The sequence below is a fragment of the Anopheles funestus genome, chromosome X, assembly GCF_943734845.2.
Source record: "Anopheles funestus chromosome X, idAnoFuneDA-416_04, whole genome shotgun sequence".
Classification (NCBI taxonomy): domain Eukaryota; kingdom Metazoa; phylum Arthropoda; class Insecta; order Diptera; family Culicidae; genus Anopheles; species Anopheles funestus.
Window position 1 is genome coordinate 10,618,067 of NC_064597.1, and position 22,817 is coordinate 10,640,883.

The 22,817-nt window shown below is 40.2% G+C and overlaps 1 long non-coding RNA gene across 1 annotated transcript in view; it reads left to right on the forward strand.

Moving 5' to 3' along the window:
- LOC125763514 (uncharacterized) overlaps positions 1 to 11,571 on the forward strand; it is a 185,685-nt gene extending 174,114 nt beyond the window's left edge. The window contains exon 6 of the long non-coding RNA XR_007418352.1: positions 11,545 to 11,571. This is a non-coding gene — a long non-coding RNA (uncharacterized LOC125763514). The remainder of the gene's footprint in view (positions 1 to 11,544) is intronic.
- Positions 11,572 to 22,817: the final 11,246 nt, after the last annotated feature.

Sequence of the window (22,817 nt, forward strand, 5' to 3'; positions counted from 1 at the left end):
GTATTTCAAGAAACTCTGAAGCTTTAATTGGAGGTTTGCTATACTTGGGATGTTTCATGTTCGATGAATCTGTTACAGATAAGGAATCTGAACTAACCTTCAATACGAATGAATGGAATTGCTATCATGAAACTTCAATATTTCAAGAATCTCTAATTCTTTAATTGAAGATTAGCAGTACTCAGGATGTTCCATACGTATACTACGATTTATTGAAGAAGCTTCTTGTCCATGTGTAATATAAGGATGTGTAATGCAAGAAATTTTTGAGGATTCAAAGATCTTTAAAAATTAATGAATAATCAAAGCGTCGATTCAAATGATTCTTCAAAAAAACTTCTTGAAGATAACTCTTCCGCAAAAAAAATCATTTAACTCCAGACTTCACATCTACACTACAAATTATTCTATCTTTGGCTTAATGTTGCTAGTGGCATGAAAAGAAAACATTCTATATGTGAGGATCGCTTAGACTACTGAAGAGTAGCCTTTTTGAAGCAAAATTATCATGTTTTGGATAACTTTGGATGATTTTTCCTATTAGCCGTAATTTGCCTAGATGCAAAAAGCATCTCACGTGCCTCTATTGTCTAGACGTGTGATCTAAAAACTCTAAACCCCCGCTTTTTGAAGCGCGCCATAATAAAAAGGAAGATTTTTAAATATCGCAACAAATGACACTTAATTAAAGCATCGTCATTACCTTAACAGCGTTACACACACTCCCATCTAAAAACACTATTTCCGACCGTTTTTACAAAACTTTCCAGTTCAATGGAACCGCTTCCGGGCAATCTTTATTGCCCTGCAGCATCCGGCAGCCCATCAAAATCGTCCTTAAAATGAAGCGTCAGCAAAACGGGTTGACAATGTTGTTTCCGTGCGTGCATATGATGAGTGAAAGAGAGCGAGAGAAAGAGAACAGGAGGTACATCCTGCAATACAAAAACCCCCAAAGGCAACCATGCGGCAAGCAAAAACCGAGGGATGACGATGCCAATCTGCTCACGCAGCCACTCCGTCAAGGTACAATGCCGTAACCGGATCCTGGTTAGGAGCAAAAGAATTGATCCCCATGGAAGAACACGCAAAATTGGAAAGGATAATCCAAAACCGTGAATCACGCATACACTCATGCTCATCAGAATGATAAAAAAAAATACATCCTATATACTGGATGGTATAAAAATGGTGAACATCGCAAACATTGGAGAACGTAGGCGGGTGCTCGTCAACAGATTGTTTTGCAAATTGCTCGAAGCTAAATTTGTTATTGGAAAGGATGAACGGTACGGTACAATGGAAGGAACGGTTCGTCATCCATGCTGTGTGATGTGTGTGATGTGTGTGTGTGTGTGCGTGATTTTTTTTTGTAAATACTTTTCCTTTGCATTACTTGCCTTGTACCGTCACGCCACATTGTCAACTTGGTTGATGTTCCATCTGTTCGGGAGCGAAATCTGTCCCAGCAGTAAAAAGCAGTTGGCGCGTGCCTGGTGAGTTACATTCACGAACGTACTATAAGACGAATAAAATTTGCCAATGATCTTGCACAGTATAATTTTCACCAAAAATAAATTCCAAATTGCCCAATTTTCCTTTTTTTCTAAAATAAAAAGTAAAACAATTGAAGGAGATAACTAACTGTCTTACAGGGAGATGCGGAGAGCCCACTTTAGGCAATCGCACAAGCGTATATGAAATTTGCGACCATTTGATACGGAAACACCCAATACGTTAGCGAATCACCCAACAAAATTGATATAGAATCGCGAGCCATTGATATGGAATGTCAAATGAGCAGGCTGTTTACATATGCGAGGATTGAAGAGTTGAGTTTACTTTTTTTAGAAGTTTACTCTTCATCGATATTGTTCGATAGATTCAACACCCAAACAATTGGTGACTTAAATCAAACGCGCTCCTCGATTAATGACATTGCTCTCTGCTTTAATTAATATTAATAATTTAAATATTAATTTTATAACAATTAAACAACTAATTATTTATTATTTTGATTTATTAAAAAATCCTTCAAATTTAAACAATTCCTTCCAATCAATTCATCATACAAATCTAAATTTCCCTCTTAACCTCTCTTAGGCTATGTTGCACTTCCCACCCTCTCGTTCGTCATCTTTTCCCTTGCGCAATCTTCACCTAAATTGCTTCGGGGAAAACAATCCGTTCGACGCAGCTCCGCAAAAACAAATCGAATCAACGTAGAACATGTCATCTGTCACCATCGGAAGAGCAACATTAAAAAGGCACCGTCATGCCGATTTGCATTTGGATGCATTGTGTGGCTTGTACGCGCGTTTGTGTGTGTGTGTGTTTGTATTTATGTAAATTAAATTTATCTCTTGAACGAGGGACATCACTGCCACATTTTCATCCGCCAATGGGCAAACCGCGAAAGTCGAGAGGACACAATTACTGAGGCTGGTTTTCCCCCTCGTTTTTTTTTTTGGGCTAACAATGAGACGCAAGGATGGGTGCGAAGCACGGCGACGGTAATTAAACACAGCTGTTTGATTATGTTTCAAGCAGGACGGCTAATTCGCCTGGCCGAGGGAGATGATACTTACTTTCCTCTTCGGAAGTTCATTCCGACACCAGCTACTGACAGATACTGGGTCCAATTTATGGATACTTCATTTTACTGCTTAGGTTCAGCTGATGAGGGAAAGGCTTGCAGGCGTATAAGGTCGGTTAGCCTTGTCGACCTTGGGCGTGATGTTGGTGCTGCGCCAAGGCAAGCGTACAAGCATCAACTTTGCCCAATCGTGCCTTTTCGCAGGACACGCCGTCAACACTCGTAAAACATCGCTAATTAGTGCCGCTCGTAATGGACCACTCTTCATTATTCATTTGGAGTTTCCTCCCGTTTTTTTTGTTGTTGTTAAAGCCAGAAGAGATTCCTGACGTAAATAGAGTGCTCCCAAAAATCGGGAACTGGCTTCTCCCCGGGTTTCGCACCGTTTATGGTGGTGGATAAATGGCACGAGTCATAAAAATCCACCCTTTACAGTACACCCTTCATTACGCGCTGTAACGGTTCCAAACGGATTTCAACGGACGTCACGCAGCACGATTCGTTTTCTCCGTGTTCCCAGGACGACCATCGTACGGTCGACGCTTACCTTACCGGACCGGAGCTTTTACGATACCTGCCCCCGGGAAAGTTGATGTCCGGGCATCGGCTCCGGACGCTGCTCGCTCGTAAAACTTTTGTTCCTCGTCGTTGCGAAGGCATCTCCACCCGAACCCGCTAGTAAACGGTCCTTGATCAATGTTCGGCCGGGGTTTTATCACCCTCCCCAATACTCCCGGTCGTACATCAAACATCGGCTTCATCAGGATCATCAGACATTGTCGACAGAGTCCCCGATGGACCGTTTTCTCCATTGTCGGTCGGATTCTTTTGGGTTCGCCCGTAACGATGTGTGCTTTATTGACCTCTCCCTGTTTCGCTGTGCTGCGAAAGTGTTTATTTATTAACCTTTTTCTGTAGGTGGCAAAAACAAAAGGTACTGGGTGCAGATAAAGCAAGTGTGTCAAACTGTGAAGTGTGAATATTTCATTGGAAGTAAGTTATATTTATTTGCAAGAACATGATGAAGACAAACTATCATACAAAATTGAGGGTAAACAAATTTTGGATGATCTTTCACAAATTGGAAAAAACTTAAACAGAGGATGTAGATTACTAGTGAATGTTGGAACTTGGTTTAGTTCATCTTTGGTAATTGAAGGAAAAAATTGTTTCAGTTGAGAATTACTCAAGAAAATTCTATCTTTTGCATCTAAGAGATATTGAAGGTTTTGAAGGGTATTCTGGAAATTCTTTCAATATATCACCTCCAGAAATCTGTAGCATCCAATTTCTGTAGCATTTTCAATCTGTAGGATCCAATTCAATGTAGGATCCTATACAGCCTATAGATTTCTTTTAAAGACTTCTTCTGGATGTAGACGGCAAATTTTGGAAGATGTTCAGTGAGGATATACGAAATATTCGCAAGTCCTCAAGATACTAACAGTCCTCAAGAAATCTTCATCTTCGAAGGACTAGTTCTACTGGTATTCGAGCTCAGCTACTTCAATGCCTGACATATTACTACTCACTTTTTAGCAGATGGGCTTTTTTACTACTAATGTAACGAGCTGGATACTATGTCCTCAATATTGATCTCTTCTTTTAGCTTCTGCTTCACTGTAGGGTCTTGTCCTCGTTCTTGATTTCCTTTTTAAGCTGCTGCTTTACTGGAAGATCTTGTCCACGATCTTCAGCATGAATTTTAGCTACTGATCTTCTGGAAGACGTTGTCCAAAGACGGATCAAGTACCTTTGGAAGTCCTGAGTGGAAAAATAGTTTAGACCTAAAAACTGAGGAAGAACGATAAAAATTGAGAGTTTGGACCAGAACGATATTAGAAATGAATTCGTATGAAAAATCGCTAAATGTAGACACTTTTTTTATTGAGATCAATTCAGGTTCCTAAATTTTTCAAATCTTCATGTGATGTATTTTGGTGCTATATGATCTTAGTTCACGGAGATTACAAAGAATAGTGAATCCCATCTTCTCCAATTAGACCACATTTGGACATTTCGATCAAATCTGATATTAAATACAAGTTTGACATCTCTCGTCTTCAAATTCATGTTACACACCTTTGACCGAATATCTTCACCTTCTAAACAGTGCAAATTTCTTTGCACACGAATCTCTTGTAATAACCCTCCACTCCACTGTCCAAAAATATCTTCAACACAAAAAATGCATGAATATAAATGAAAATAATAATGTTTCTTTGCCCACCCAACCGATTCTGTCCATTACGACCAGCACCGTCTCTCTCTCTCTCTTTCATTTTATTGCCATGACACGCGGAGGCGAAAAATGGTTCCCCTTTTTTATGTGGGGTAACATACCCTCACCCGTTCCACGAATATAAAGGTGGCAGAATACGTTCGGGCCGCCCGAAACCGATGTGTCCCGGGATCTTTCGTTTCATATTTATGGTACCCGGATATCGAATTGCTCTGGTCGGCTCAGTTTTTCCTTCCCGCATCACCATCACGCCCTTTTCATTTTCTTTTCATATTTTGCTTTCATCTTTCCATTCCCGGGGAAAAATATAAACCTTTACGCTCCGGACGTACGGCTGCATCAAAACGTGGTGAGTTTTCTTGACAGTAAGCAAGAAGAAGGAAATAGTACACACGCACAGCATACAGCCATACACAAAACGACTTCGTGCATTTTTCCAGTTGCGGAGCAAGCATCCGGGCAGCGACACTAAGGTAACGTGAATCGTTTCACTTGTTTCACGTTTCGACAGTTTTATGATCCGGTCTCGCGCTTCACACTCATACCGAAAATATATTCCAATCCCACCCCCAGGGGGAGGTGGTGGAGTTGCATTTTCCACATCCCGGCACCATTTTCTGACGACCACCACGGGTGATGTATTTTTCGGGGCGGCTTTTTTTTACTTATTCCTACCGCAGACCACCGGAAAAACTTGCTTCCCGGCGTAAAATATTTCATCTCATTCTTCATCAGTCAGTGTTTTTTTTTGATTGGGATATTTCTTTCCTCATTTCGGACGAGTTCCATTCGGGTTTTCTTCAATTTGTACGACTGTTCAATTTTTTCCCTCCCACCCCACGATACGTATGATTAGGTGTGGAGCTTATTTTAGCTAGTGATTGTAGGTGTTTTTTTCTTCTCCCTTTTCTACCTACTTAATCCTCCCAATCGATTTACAACTGTAGCTCGTAAACTTGAGAAATTGAAATGATGACACAGTGAAACCATTTTGCACGCAGGGAAAGATTGATAAAGAAGGTAAAATGTGACAATATACATTTTGCGGATGATTCATTACAAACGATAAATAATGTGTAATAAATCTTTATGCTACGGAGCTGTCTGTACTGGGTAATTGAGCTGAGTGACGAAAACTGCCTCAGGAAATAACTAATAGACTGTACCTAATATTCTTCCGTTCTAGAAAGAGATAAAGAGTTTGTGAGATAGAGAAAGAGAAAGAATAATTTCTTCAACACGAAAGAATATAAGCTCCAACTAAACTTAGACACTTTTGAAATCGTCCAAAAACTTCACGAATCTTGGATTTATAGATCAAGTTTTCCAAGAACTCAACATCATATGTATAAACTTAACAGCTGATTGAGTTTCAATACTTAATGATTAAGTCTCACTAGCTTATGAATTAAGTACACATTATAGACACAATACAGTGTATCTGAGCTGTCACGATTTGTCGGGAAATTTTTCCAACAAAAAAATCCTGTTTCAATTATGCTTTCTGATAAATCAAAGTTTTATTTCCCCCCGGGTGAGTTCTTCCATTAATTTATCTTTTTATTCCACATGTCGCGGATTTCTACTTTGTGTGTTTGTGTGTTCGAAACACGTGACAGCTCGCCTCAAAACAATCGAAGACCTGCACCCACCTGTACCCTCTGTAGCTACTTTTCTTCTTTCTTCCCCCCCCCCCCCCCCCGCATTCTTATCCCTTCCTTCCTAACCTCAATTTTTCCCTTTTCCACAGCTTCAGATTTTCAACCGAAGCGGACAAGAAATGTGAAAGTATCTGCCAACAGCAATGGCAAACTTCCGATGTAATCTCTAAACCTCGGCACCCGGTTTTTGTAACAAAATGGGTGCAGGACAAAGTTTTCTACCCACCCTCTCTGTTCTTTCGTTCCCCCTTTCGACCATCCTCCTACACCGAAATCGCTCAGCCATTGTATGCGCACACTGGTACAATGTTTCAAGATGTTACCGCGTCGCATAGAAAATCGCTCATTCCGCTCGCCTCACAATGAAGTGTCGGCAGGGTAAGCATTATGTTTATGCCATCGTTCCCTTCTCCCCTTCCACTCCACCCCCCCTTCCCTCGCTTTACGCCAGTACGATATCGAACGGACGAGACGGACGGCAAGGTTACGAGGGGGTGTTCTGCTCGTATATTAGACCACCGGCAAGCAACCGTTTGTCGAAGCGCGAGCCCAAAAGGCCCCGCAAGCGTAACGAGCTGCGAAGCGAAATAAAAACCGTTTCCGAAAAGGAGGAGAAAAAAAATAACAGTGACGATTCGAATGCGCGTGAAAAATACTGCCCCTTCTCCTCCTCCCCCCCTCCCTCCCTCCCTCCCTCCCTCCCTCCCTCCGGGGGTGGGATCCGGTGACGGTTTGCCACCAGCACTGTGCGGGCGTTTACGATTTGCAGGACAAAAACACCACCCCGCTCCACTAAGCGCACCTCACGAGGACCCTCGCACTTTATGCGCTGTATCGTCCATCTTCTCTGTGCTCGGGTGCACTTTTCATGCTCTCCTCTTCCCACAATGGATGGTGGTTTTTTGAGGGGAAAAGGAGGAAGGGGGAGAGAGTTTTTGCATGGGAAAAGGGGGGGCTGGCAACAGATTTTGTGACATGAAAATAGACGTTTTCGAGCATGTTCCGTGCTTTGCCCTACCTCCTTTCCATTTCCCCATTTTCTCCTCATACATATCCTCCTGCATATATGTGTGCGTGTATCTATGTTTTTTGTTTTACCTTCCATTCTTCTTCTTTAGCCACCACTAACTAACTTTTCCTTAGTGCGAAATTTTCCGACCCATTCGACCTTACCAAAAGACTGAACGTGTTTCATTTTTCTTAATAAGTCTCTTTTGCTCATATTTTCGTCATCTTTTTCGTTACAGATTGAATTACACAAATTTTCATTCGCGAAACGTGCTCTCTGTTGTCTTTGCAGGATGAATTTGCTTACGGTTTTTTATTTATTCCTTTTTGCTTTTTTTTTTAATTTCTATACAACTGTTGGTAAAGCCAAACTTGTAAACGGGTGGCAAATGTCAATATTCGTTAACAGTGTGGTTTATATGGAGTAAAATTGGACTTTTTTTCCTCCTCCTTCTTTGTTTCTTTGCGAGAAGTCAATCCATTAGTTCGAAGTGATGAATATGATTAAGTACTATATTTTATTTTTAATTACACTCTCATTCTCATAAAACCATTTGGTTGTTTTTTATATCCTCTTGGACTTAGACGTAATTTTAACCTCGTAGTTGGAGAGTCAGTCCTTGAGGAGGGGAGACAGTCTGGATGGGATCGTGTGAACCCGGCACCGTTGGGTACCGGTACAATCATAATTTATTATAAATATTATTTATCTTAGTTTCCTTTAAACAAGTTGTTCGTCGCTGTAAAGACAAGATCTATAAGCTGTACGATTAACTCACAGTCGTATAGCGCATCAGACTCGCAAGACAATGGGCTGGTCATGTCATGCGAATGACACCGGACGACCCAGAGTCCGTAGACTCCTATTAGGTCTTTGACATGGACAGAGGAGGCATGTTAGGCTCGAAATGAGATAGAGTAATGAAGTTGATGCATTCTCCAGAATTCCCGGGATATTCGACGGCACTCGACCGTGAGCAGTTCGACCGCAGAGTCCTATTAGGTCTTCGACATGGACAGAGGAGGAATATTAGGCTCGAAATGAGATAGAGTAATGGCGTTGATGCATCCTCAAGAATTCCCGGCATATTTGACGGCACTCGACCGTGAGTTATTCAACTGTAGAGTACTATTAGGTCTTCGACATGGATATAGGAGGAATGCTAGGCCCGAACTAAGATAGAGCGTTGGAGTTGATGCATTCTTCAGAATTCCCGGGATATTCGACGGCACTCGAAGGTGAGTAGTTCGTCCGCAGAGTAATATTAGGTCTTCGACATGGATAGAGGAGGAATGCTAGGCCCTATTAAGTGTTCGACATGGACAGAGGAGGAATATTAGGCCCGAACTGAGATAGAGTGGTGGAGTTGATGCATCATCCAGAAATCCCGGGATATTCAACGGCACTCGAACGTGAGCAGCTTATAGAAATTGAGAGTTCTGTTTTTAACAGCTGCGCTGAGATATTCAACTAATATTTATAGGCGATCATTGACAGATTCATTAGGTTATCCTGTTTCTGGAATGAAGTACTCTGCACTGAGATAGTCCAGGAACTTCCCAGATTCAGTTCCTTGGCATCCTGTTCTGGAATGGACTACTCTGAACTGACATATTCCTGGAACTTCCCAGATTCAATGCAGTTGCATTCAGTTCCGGAATGAAGTACTCTGGACTCAAATATTCCTGGAGCTCCTCAGTTTTTGTGACTCCTTGGAAAGTAATGAATTTATATCAAATGCCAGAAAAATTAATAAAAAATTCATTAAAAAACCCTATAAAGTAATTCCATCCTTCTCCAACCCCTTTGATGGAGTACGCGGAGGTGCCCAACCAACCAATTTTCATGTAATAACTTTTTATTTTTGATTTCAAAAATAATAACCCACAGGACAGGTGCAAAGCGTAAGGTAATAAAAGTTGTGTATACACAAAAGGAATGTGAAAACATTCCATCATACACGTTTGCACGGGAAAAAACGAATTTCTCACGCTTGCGAAAAAAACACCGCTCAGTTCCATTTCACACGTAATCATGCATTCGCCCGGAGTGTTCCTTGGCTGAACAAATAAACAGTGGTAGTACTCGTCAAACTAAAAAAAAAGAAAAACAACAAACCCCACTGGGTGCGAGGAACATGGGTGAAGGCAAACATCCAATATGCATGTACAAAAGGATCAAAACAGAGAGCCGGACAGGAAAGGACATGCCGTTATTTTCGATGCAAAATCAAACACAGCCCCGCTCTATCGATGGAACCAGGTACCTCGGGGGACATCCGAAAGGACACAGAAAACAACATGCTGCAAAAAAAAACCCATTTCGCTTCCCCATTTCTATCGCGTTTTTTGGGTTGATGCACCTATCGGCTTTCTTTTAGACGGGAGCAAAAATAGATTCACTGGTTGTAGTTTTTTTTTTTGCTTTTAAACACACCTTCACACCTTTTTGGCCCGAACAGCCCGAGAAGAGGTTTGGAACGCAAAGCTACGGCAAAGGAAAAAGGACATTCACCAGAATCACACCCGCACAATGGGAAAAAAAGGATGCTACCCCGAGATTCGGGCATCAGTTCGTTATGCACAGCACCAAAGCACCCGATTATCTGTTTCGACCTTTCGTCCCAGACAGCGTGTCTCCGGTGTCGTCGGCAAAGGGTCTTTGTGTTTCTTCTCCTATTTAGCAAACAATAAAGAGACAAGCAATCATTGCAGGTAGGCAAAGTATTCACGCAAAATGATGCATCTTCGCCTGCGATCAATTTTTGGGAAGGAGGAACTATTTTATGGATTGCCGTTTTTCTTTTCTCTCCCTTTTTGGTTTATTATTCAAAATCGGTCAAGTGACTTGGAAAAATGGCAAACATACAATGCATGAATGATCCTCTTTTGTCCGTTCATGCTGTACGGTAAAAATGTTAATACGGCACCAAAACACATACAAATTTATTGCGAAGGATCACTGGGATGGAACAATTGTTTCACCAAAAAGGGACACGTGGAAACATTATTGATCCAGGCAGGTCGTGAGAACCAAATCTTTCAATGGTGTAACAGCTAAACAAAAAGAATGTTCATCCATATTGTGTTCTAGTTTCAAGATATTGAATCATAGAGCAGATGATATTGAAGAAAATATTGCCTCCTTACATATAATTATTTTATGAGGTTTTTAAGTCAAATAGAAGAGAGAGATAAATAAATAAAAAATGTATTAGAGAGAGATAAATTTTATTTAAAATTTATCTGAACACTGTATTAAACTTAACCTAAAAAAACGTTAATAAAAAGAAAACTGACCAGAGAAAAAAATCAGCAAAACCGTCGCGTTGAACTCAAAGCTTCTTCGAAATAAATTCTTAAGGTATTAAGCGGAAGAACTATGAGGGAAAGAAGTACAACCAAGGGAACGTAACGCAATTGGCTAAAATTCATATTTATAAAAAATTACACAGTTTTTCAGTGCGTGTCGTTAAGTTGGAGTCAATATCTGATGTATTTCAAGTTAAAGTGAAATATCCACAAATAGAAGAGGGCTTCTTTCACTTCAACTGGATCTTGTTTAAAATGAAACTGAGGTTGAAGCTTTTCCGAATGACACATCCCCCATATCAGAAAACTTCTCTCATGTGACTTTTTAAAATCCTTTGAATAAATACGATTTAACCTTGTAAAATCTCAAAAATAGTAGATGGATAGTGTAAACGCTCTCGATCGGTCGCTGTAAACGCACACGCTCAACTCGTCGAACGTGTAACGTAAACGGGTTGAGAGCCAACGGTCTCTAAGTGTCTCATATAATAAAAGGATTCAATTGTAAAACTCGTAAAAATAATACATTTTTTTTTAGCAAACCAGTGTTCTTCACTTCATATAGAATTAATTTCATATTAAATGAAATTTATTCCACTTTCACTTGAAAAAATAACTTCAAAATAATTCTAACTTTACTATTTATTATTATTTTATTTTATTGCAATTTTTACCAAATTAAATTTAATACTAAAAATTTACTTTCATTTTTCTTTATTTTTCAGAAAAGTTTGAGGAATCCCCGGCTACTGGTAAGTAACAAAAACAACATATTAATTTATAATGAGCTTCAATCCAACCCAAACGTTCCGGTTCCGAAAAGCACTCTGTAACTGCTTTCTCAATTCAAACTTTAAGGTTAATTTCCTGCTCGAGCTATATTGCCTCCGCCCCTTGCCAATATTGAAAAGTCATTTTTCCTCGCATTTTTCCACTCCCCTCCATAGCCCTGGTTTTTTTTCTGAACGGTTCGGTGTGGTTGTAAATCCCTTTTTCGCTTCTTAAGCGATTGTTTATTTGCAAATATTGAAACACCGACAGAACCATCAGCCATCATTAAGTAGGTTTAAACGCCTTGGTTCAAACTTGTGCCGGAAACTAAACAGATCGGGTAAAACATTTTCCTCCATCGCTGTGTTTTCGGGGATCGTCCAATTTTTATGTCCAGAGTTTCCAAGCTCTTCGGTCATGTTTGTTCGATTTTTTTTCGAAACGAGATGTAACTTTTCTACCCAAAACGTTGTTGGAAAATGTGTCCCAAGCAAGAAAAAAAATTGCAACAACAAACAACGAAACACGCCGTTTCGGGACCATCGGTTGAAGTTTAATTAAACATCCATCAGCAATCCATCACCCGAACGGTTTCGCATAAAACCGGGTGTTTCCCTTGTTTTCCTCCCCGGTACTGAAAGGGGCCGCATTTACGCAAGATCCATAAAACTCGGTCCCAGTGAAGAAAGCAGAAAAAAATGTCCGGAAAAGCGACGCACAAACCGTAAAAAAAAACACTGACCTCATCGAAAATTCGACCGAAAATTGCCGATGGAGACGCGAAGAAAATGCGTTCGGATGTAATGGTATTGGAAGAACAATACGTTACCATGTATTTAGGCTTCTTTTTTTTGCAATATCCTTATAGAAGCGTTTATGGAGATTTATTTTCTTACGCCATCTTTTTTTTTCACTTCGCCAGAGTGAAGTGCAAAACTGAATTTATGCAAAGAAGAAAAAAAAACCGGCACTTCTTTATCGTCCTTCAAGGAAGCTTTAGTACTGCCGGTAGAAAAAATGCAAAAGGAGAGAAAACACCCCCCAAAAAAAAGAAAGAAAAGAAAACACTAAATAACAAAGACTAAGGGAAAGTAAGGAGAAAATGGAACAAGCTAAAAGAGAAGAAAAAAAAATCACGACATTCAGAACACTCATTAAAATTCATTTTGTTTGCCAGTAATTAAATTCAAATGCCTTTGTCGGCTTTGGCACATCGACGCTTTCGGGCGGGGACATGAAGGAAAGCGCGGGATAGGAGAAGGAAAGGAAGGGGAAGCATCCCACGTCCCCTCAGCCTTTCACTTCCCAGGGTTTGTTTGCTTAGGAAGTTGGAAGCTTTCTTTTTTTGTAAAAACATTAATAAAATTGTCCATAAAATGATAAACCATTTTAAAACGTGCCAAAGCAAGGAGACGATAAGGAGAGGAGACAAAAAAATAATTTTCACCAAAACAGATAATAAAATTGTTAAGTAAATAATGTTAATGTTTCTTTAATATATAATTCTACTATTTTTTAAATAGTTTTTTAATTTATTCAACAAATCTAACTAAATATTGCGCGCGCAAAAAGCCAATCAGAAACCCATGTAACCATTCAAAATCCTTCTCTAAAAGGATAATAATACTATGGGCAAATAAAATCTGATCGAAAATCTGGTAGCACCATTGGTCGCAGAATGCCATTTACCATCCGGTGTGCGCACCAAAAACCCACTACAAAACGAATAACGGCAGGCCCCCAGTTCGTTCTCGATTTCGATTGCTTTGGGATTAGAAATAAATTATTTTCCATCCTGCTGCTGCTGCTGCTGCTGCCTTCAATTGCATCAGCCCCGACTGCATCAGCTCGACCAGCTTGCAACAATGCAATTCCGTTGAACGGTGAAATCGGGGATGGCTAAGCATTTCTATGCTTACGGAGCTTATTCCGTTTTTCCTCTCCAGCCCCTACTCGAACCGTTTCACGTAAGCCGGTTTTGCTCGGGTACGATCTTCTTACGTTTACGTACGCCTTGGAAAAGTGCATTATTAAAGCAAATCTATTAGTGTCCCTTGCTCCTTACTGTAGGCATCGGGATGGAAGATTAGCAAAAGCCGCAAGGACATCCGGTCGTTTGGCAGTAGTTAGATTAATTTTACTAAACCTATTGAGGGTTTGAAGACGGATAAGTCTTTACCGTTCTTAGTACGAATGCGTATCGATTGAGCATGTGGTTTTAAGCTAAAACTGAAATGTTAACTCTTTCCTGATTTATTTCGCTCTAAAACACTCAGAAAATTTCGATTTTAATGTACAAAATACAACTTCAGAAAATAGAAACATTTAAGAGGATTAATAAAAAGTGTAAGAGAGAAAACGATAACTTTAAAATAATATAAAAAGTAAAACAAATAAATAAAATAAAATAAAATAAAATAAATAACGAATAATATTTTAACACCCCTCTAAGCCATATAGAAACGTTAATAAAAACTGGAAAAACGAAAAGGAAAATACAAAACCGATGCGCAAAACCGTCACCCGCACACGGTCATATTTTGCAGCTGTTACTGAAATTGTCTGGCCATAAATATGTCCGAAAAGGGCAGGGGGGAGGTGCCGAAGGCGAGTGGGATTGTGCCTATATCGCACCAGGAAGAAAGATGAAAAACTGTAAAGGGAAGCCTTTTTATCCGCCATGCCCTGTGACAGTTGGTGAAGATATTTGTCAAATCATATTGCCCTCATGACAAAATCGCAAAAAATAAGGATCCTTACTACACACACACATACAGAATATTCAACACACTTGAAGCTAGTGTTGGGTGAATCTGATTCAGATTCATGAATCTGAACGAATCTTTAAAGTGAATGAATGATTCTGAATCTCTATTCTGAAGATCTATGAATCCTCTTTGAATGTTGAATTATTAGAGTTTTGGGAACAGTCCAATAATTTATGTAGTTGTCCCTCTACCCCCCGGTCAGTACTAGAGATGTGCAATGTAAGTAAGAGTGACATGAGTTGAAACGGAATACATTTTTAGATTTTTTTAATTTTTTATTATTTTTTATTCGTTTTATTATTTAAAGCATTATTTGAGTGAAAAGAAACTTATTTCAGCCAATTCGCATTAAAATTAACCAATTTATAAAATTTTGCTAAATAAATAAATCTGAAGCTATAGCCTTAGGAAATTTTCAAATTTTTACAATTTTTTAAATTTTTTATTATGTTTTATTCTTTTTTTTAGTTAAAGCATTTTTTGAGTGAAAAGAAACTTATTGCAACAAGTTCGCATTAAAATAAAACAATTTATAAAATTTTGTCAATAAATCTTCCTAAGGCCTTAGGAGATTTATGCCGGGTTTTTTTTTATGACTCCGAAATGAGTCGTTAAACGAGCTGACTCCTTATAACGACTCATTCACTCTGAGTTGATTCACTAAAAAAAATTGTTATTCTCATCTCTAGTCAGTACCTTTGGAAAAGCCCTTTTAATTTAAGTTTTTTGGCAGCTAATCATTAAGGATTCATGAATTTTTGAGGATTCCTTTTGATTCATGAATCTTTGAGGATTCCTTGCTCTTTGAGGAATTCATGAAAATTGAGTAATATTTTGGGAGTCGGCTCATGATTTGAATGACTCTTCACTGAATCTTTGATTCATATGAATAAGTCTTTCCAAAAGATTCAATTAGCACAACACTACTCGAAACGGAATGAAGATGAGAGTGTGTGAGTAGGGGAATTAAAGGAGCGCTCGAACTTATCTCTTTTATCGAGTTGCTCTAAAGTAACGGACGCCACTATACCGCAGTAGTGATGGGAACTCCAGAGCGGAATCATGATTCCGACTCCGTCTCCAGAGTCAACTCCATCAGAAACAGGATTCAACTCTCAAAGTCAACTCCGTATTATTGGGGATTATTCGAATTGGAGTTATCCATAGTTTTCCTCAATGTTTCGAATAGGTTTCTTACGGTTTTTAAAACACTTTTTCTTGGTATTGGTATTGAGTATATACCTTGTTGGTATCCTCCAAATTTTGGAGTTGATTCGAACTCGACTGCAGAATGTCCTGAAGTTGGAATACTTCGATCTCTCGCATCAAATTTTATTTTCTCCCATCACTTTACCGCAGCATTACGCGTACGGTAATGATCAACGGACGTTATTTACAATCAAAAGCGATAAAAAGCAAAACCCACAATCTCAACGTTTAATGTGCAGCTCATCTTCCGGCGCCGGTGAATGTAAACGTCAAGATTAACATCATCCTACCAAACCCATTTCCAACGACCTACGCGAGTACGCATTTCTTTAAGATAATCTCCAGCATCATTCAGCTGATATTCTATGGGAAGGGAGAGAGAGAAAGAGAGTAAGTAATTATTAACCCGCTTTAATTGGTTTCCCGCCGTTCAATCGTCTGTTCATGGGTGCTGGATCCATTTACAGTGGCTAACCTTAGACGTAAATAGTCTCACTCAATGCTGGGATTAACTCACTCAATGCTTTATTATGTTATTTTCATGTAAATTGCAATTGTTTTTTTTTTAAATAAATATTTGCATTCCAAATCTTGTGCATAAATCATTCAAGTGGAATAATTTGTCGCCTGCAAGACACTTTATTTAGTTTAACAAAAAAAAAATAGACAACCTCTCCCAGACGATCAAATGGACAGCGGCCCCGAAAGCGGGCACAAAGAGACAAATAATTAATTCAATTTTTAAACCTCCGTTTTATGACACACGCGTGCAAGCGCAACCGACACCACCCACTGAGACACACTGGCGCCATTCGGGTGTGAGTTTGCGTGCTTTCGCCACCAACGATGGCACATCGGTGGTCACGCGGGAGTGTCGCGATCTGACCCTCGCAATCGGCAGTAGAGTAGTCCATTATCGATTAGCCACCGTTCCAGTGCCGTTGTGAGAGCCGACCCCGACAGAGGCATCTCGAATGGCCGTTCCCCCGGGTGTTCAGCAAGTAGCCTAATCCGGTTAATGCCTCCTCACTGTGGTAAATCCGGACACTCCGAGGGTGGCGAAGGGGGAGAGGCAAAAACTTCAAACGCCTTCAAAGTGCATCAAATCGGAACATCTTGGTTTTTGCCCGCATCGCATGGCATCATCATGCCACCCGGGGAGGGTTGGTAGCTCACTGTATGCCACTACCAGCCATCAGCCAGCATGTTTTTCCAGCGGTAGTTGATTATCGGCTTACCGCAAAGCCAATCATCTTGGTCTATCGTTAATTACTCGCGTCTTTCATCGATCGAAGAGAAATAGAAAGAGACAGGGAGAGATAGAGAGAAAAAAGGGGGATGAAAGTAACTGTAGTGCTGTATGAGATTCGAGTCTGATGGCAAAGATGGTAACAGACATGTGAGTAGACGTGAAAGCATACGCATAGTTTTCACTTCGGTACAAATTAGAACGTGTGGTTAAGGTTACACGATAGCAGTGTACACGTGGAAAAGGTGTGTGAGCTCCGGACTCCGGAGTTCCGGACTCAAAGAACGGTAAGAGATGTAGAAAGTCTTGCAAGTGTAATAGAGTGTGGAGCACAGCACATGAAAGGGGAACTTTTCGGGGAATATTTATTTACTGTTCAAAACATCTCTCACATGATGCATAATGTTTAATCTACTTATATACTCTCATATACGTAATTAACCAATAAAGCAGGTATGTGACTACATCGCTATTACTAATGTTAACAAGTTCTTGTTAGTGGAGAGATGGACTCCAAAATCGTTTCTTTTTAACTCAAAAGTAAAACGTGTCTAGTACAGTTAAAGTACTAAATACAGAATTTGGAACACATGATGAGGAAGTAGAACTAATACCTCACCAGAAAGTCACTTTACTAATACTGACATATAAAATATTCATTCTCATTAGTACGAAGAATACCTCAGGGAGGTTATTCGTTTGATCAAGAGAAGATAATCCTATCAAAGATCTGATACATCTTTATGCGTGGAGCAGAATTCCTGGGCTATTCTCTATTTCTAATGCCACTCCGTGGTTGTCAAATTTCTAATCGCAATTCTGGAGGATGAGGTACGGAACATTGATTTATTTTCCGTATCTTCTCATAAATAGGACATTCCTTTTTACTCTATTTTAGAAATAAAGTTGTCATCATTGAGATATAGTTGTATTGATCCTCAAGGATCCGTATGACTATTACTGAGTAACCTCCTTATTATACGAAGACCCAATTACTTGAATATCTGCCTCTTCTTCTTGGCTTGTTCATGCTCGAGCATGCCGCGAAGACATGGCCAGGTCATCAATCCGTTTCCAGGAAGTCCTCCATCGACGACTGCATCCATGGCTCCATCCGACAGGTTCGACTCCACCAGATCCAGCCAACGAGCTCGCTCTGCTCCTCTTCGTCTCGCGCCGAACGTGTCGCTGACGAACACCTTCTGGGCATGAGTCCGGCATCCTCATCATATCCCACAAGTCCCAAGTCTCAATTACCTGAAGTCCCAATTACTTGAATATATAAATCTTGAATGTAGGTGGACACAAAGTACATCAAGCAGTATATGAAAGGATATCGGGAATAAAAGTTTTTACACATTCTACAATAAATAAAATTGAGATGATTTTTTTTCTTGAAGAGGCATCAAAAAGAGATATTTTTGGGTCGTCTAAAGTAGAATTGCCAGACATAAGTAGAATCAGATAAATAAAACTGGAACAATAAAATAATTCATTATTTAAAAAAAACACCCACACACAAAAATACGTAAAGATCATGCAAGCAGATCTCATTTGTTCGTCACCTCCACCCAATAACCATGCCGCAGTAATTAACCAAAAACTCGAGTGTCCATTTCATGGTTTATAAATCATACCGCCAACCAGAATCACCTTTGACCTAGCCCATCCACCCAACATTCGCGACACAAACTACCGCAAAATCTTCCTTCCCCCTGTAAAAACGTACCGCCTTTCACAGGCATCAGGAAAACCGGCCACCAACAACACCGGTCGGTGCCGCGATCACTTGCAGACAGCTCGTTAAAGTCAGCACCATCCCGCGTTTGGTAATGGTGGCGCATCAGTTTCGGCATCGTTTGCCTTTGATTTCGGGTAGTTTATGGTTCAATTTGCCCGTTTTCTACTTCCCATCCGGTCGACGGTTCGTCGTTAAAAGTGTGCGCGAGCGCGCGCGCCCGTGCTCTCTCACTTGTGTAATTAACATTTTATTGAGCTTACGTTAAAGACCAGAAAACCCCCATCAGCGACCACGCCATTAGAACCTTTGTGCCTTTGTCCGGGCGTATGTCGTTCGTTTGGTGCATTCCGTACACTGCCACATTGCGCCTGGTGAAGATGGTCCGACGTTGTTTACGCACGTTCCGGATTCTTAATAGTTTCGCACTAAGATCATACACCATCGAACGATCGGCGTGAATGTGTATATTTTGCTAGACAGTAAAATGGTTGCAATCTGTCTTGCGGAGCAGAGTGGCGAAACGATTAAAAGACGTCAAAACATGCATTTGGGGGGAGTTTAATTAAAGCAAGGTTTTGCTTTATTTATTGCATTTTAGCGCTGATTGCTGTGGATGTTAAATATCACACATTAAAGCGAACCAGGAACTACAATTTATGCTTTTTTATTACTGTCTAAAGCTAGTAAAATGATTTTACTTTATTTACTTTACTATGCAAAAATTAATACAGTGCGTCGCATAACTTTAAAGTCACTGTATAACAGTATGTATAACAGTAGTTTTAAAAAAAGTCTATTAAACTTTAATAAATCATCTTAATTGTGTAGATAATTTTTTTACGAAAAAACTACTCATTCCAAAAAACACAGTAACTCGAATAGCACGATCTCATTACACCAATGTTCCAGCTAAAATTAATAGTAAAAATAAAATACCCTTCACCGGAAATGACGGAAACGAAGTTCGAATTTGATCCTCCCCTTTTCATGTCCACCGGCGTAAACGAGATACGGAGTGTCCTCTCCTCACGGCATAATGAAACATTTCCCCGAGAACCGATACATCCGATTCATTTGTCCGGGGTTTTTTTTCTGGGTCGCTCCCATTCTTCGCACCCCGTATGTGTGCATTCCGCAGCACAACGAAACTCATCCCATGTTCGTATGTTTAGGCCTACCGAAGGAATTAAGTTTTGTGTTTTTTTCTCCCCCTTTTTCGCTGTGAAAGATGTTCTCTACCCACGAGAGAAAAAAAATAGTTCTTTTTTACACCTATTCACACCTGGCCGATTTCTGTCGAGCAATTACATCCTTCTTTTTTTGTGCTCGAAACTTTGTTTGTTGCCGTCCCCTTTTACTGTTGAGACTCCTAAAGCAACAACTCCATTCATCCAGATTAGGCACAATGTGCCTTAGGGTACGTGTTTGCTAAAACGATGCTATTTGTCCTTTGTCGTTAGAGTTTATCAAGGTATGTCAGTTACGGGATAATTTTTTTTCAAAATGTTTGAAAACTAGAAAAAGCTTATAATTTAAGTTTGTCTTTTAACTATTTATATTGTTATTAAACATTTTTTAAACTATTTTTTAATTCATTTTATGTTGCTTTAAAGTTTGAAATAATTGTTTGTATATATGTTTAGAACATAAATTTTTATGTTCGGTTTATATTCAATTAGGTGCACAGGCTTCCCTCGAGTTTCGACAGGAATTATGACCGAAAAAAGGGCCCGAAGTAAGGCGTAAGTCGAAATCGTCGTAAGTCGAGAATACATCGTTTATAACCATACGTAGAGAGTCGAAAGCTTTATTTAAATATTTTAGCGGAAAAAATTATCTATAAATCGTTTTAAATTATATATTTAATGATCTTTTCAATATTTCTTCTAAAAAAAAAATAAGTTTATTCCAACAATTTAATTTTTATAAAAATAAAAAATTGAAAATTTTAAAAAATTAAAATGACACAAAAAAGTGAAAATAAAAAAAATGACAATTTGAGCAAAATAACAACTGTCAACTGTCAAGATCAAAATCGTCGTATCTGCAAATCGTCGTATCTCGAGGGTGTCGTATCTTAAGGGACGCCTGTAATTAAATTAAAATAAGATAAAAAATAAGAAATTTTTTGACATTTGTTTGTTGCTCTATTTATTTTACGACACTCACTGTAAGTAAGCGATAAACATATAAGCTATACACAAACTAACGTAATTTGATGATCGTAACGAGCTTGGTGTCCAGTTTTACAGCACAAATCTTGTAAATCAAAGAATTCAAAACGTTCCCACCTTTTAAGCAGTTTAACCCCCAAACGAGTAAACTATCGCTGTCAAATATGCGAAACAAAAACAAAAACTCCCCGAAAAAATAAATCTAACGTGGCAGAACTGACAGCTGCATTGGAGCAGTCCAAAATTAAACCTTCCTCCTCCAATGCTTCTTCCATCCGTTTCCTCCAATGCCGGCGTGCGCTTAGCTGGACGTGAAATAGCTCTTTTTTTGCGATTAACCAAACTGTTTGGCCACTTGGTGTCTGAGAAGAAAGAAAAAAAAGTAATTAAAACATTCTGATTAGCAAAGCATGACAAGCGAGCCAAAAAGCGCGCTTATATGTTGCTCCAACCTCTACTTCCTGCTTGTCGGCTTGATCGAAACGAACCCATTTTTGCCTCGTTTTGCTCGTTCTTACTTCTTACTACGTTTTTTTTTTATTCGGTTTTTGTTCACATTTTTTTCCCAAAGTCACGGTCGTCGAATCTATCGCTTGTCTACCGAGCTCATCGAAGAAGGAGGAGGGAGAGAAGGAAAAAATACGCTGGAAAACCAAAAAACTAAATGCTGCACAAAAGGCTTTACGGTAGCCATGGGTAGCCTACGGCCGCCCCGGGGGCAGCTGTCCTGAAAAGGAAAGCTCATTCAGTCACTAATCGATTTCTCCGTTTCGTATCGATGCCACGGCTATCGTACCATATGGCTATAGCTGATTAGCTCTGGAACTACGTCGCCGCCCGGAGCGTTTAATTTAAATCTCTTCCATCTCCGCCCGTCCGCCTTCCCTTTCCTGGGCGACACTCCTCGATCCGTCTTCGTCACACGTCTTACGGTACGGGCTTTTGAAGTCAACTGCCGGGTTTGATTTTGGTGGGTAACGGGGTGCGTCAGATTTTTGGGGGCGGGTGTTTTGGGATCGCCAGGACATGCACTCAAGCTAATAAGTTCGTTAGATTAATGGAACACCACCCCGGGTCTGAAAATGTGTTTTGCGGGAAGCCACCATGTTCGGATGGTGAGGCTACTAATTTTCACACTGGCGGCTAAAATTTCCAACCTCCCATCCCCAAAAGCCGAGCTTAACCGGGCGAAGCGAAATCAAAGAATACGCATCGATTCGCCATCAGGTATATGTGGCCGCAAAACGGTTGTTCACGGTACAGCAAATTGAATGCACAGTTTGCCTGTCGAGCTTCCGAAACCCTTCATTCAAATAAAGTTTGATCGTCCCACACGCTAGGTAAACCCCCGGTGTATCGGTGAATTCTAGATTAATTCCACACACACACACACACCCACAGAGAGACCGAGCGCATTACCCCGGCGGTATACCTTCAAACGTTAATCGACTCCGCTAAAAGGTAAGTTGAGCACCAGGGAGGGGGGAAAAAGCTCGTCCAGGGGGTGCGATTTGATTCGTGTGCAGCCTCACCCCTCACCCCCCTCCCTTCCGCCCTGCTCTAGGGCCCTGCAGGCAAAACGCCGAAGATCAAACAGAACTTTACCCTGCTTGCTGCGAGCCTTACACTGGAACGCGTAACATTAAAGCGACTGTCTGCTACTGGAACTGCCTGGATGGAAATTGGGTCTAACGCCAAATGGTTCGGATGGGACGGGTGTTGTGGGAAAATTATTTTCTATCAAGCAACACGAAGGTTTAGAGTTTTACTTGCCACTCCACCAAGTGAGATAGCGTCCCAGCTATCTCCAAACGCGAGCAGTCATCTGAGAAAAATCGTTCTCGTGTCAAGGAATTTTCATGCGACAGGTACGGCAAAAATGGGAATCCTTCTCAGCCCCCCGCAAAATGCTGTCCTTTTTTTGCATATCGGGGCCACATAACGCAGCGTTTTCAATGTTCTTCATTTTTTTTTTTTGGTCTGACGCGAGAAAGCTTTCAACCAAATAGCTCAAGTATTGGTGCGAAGGTACGCAGGAACAACCAAACAAAAACAAAAAAACCAACAAGACACAAAACGTTTCTGG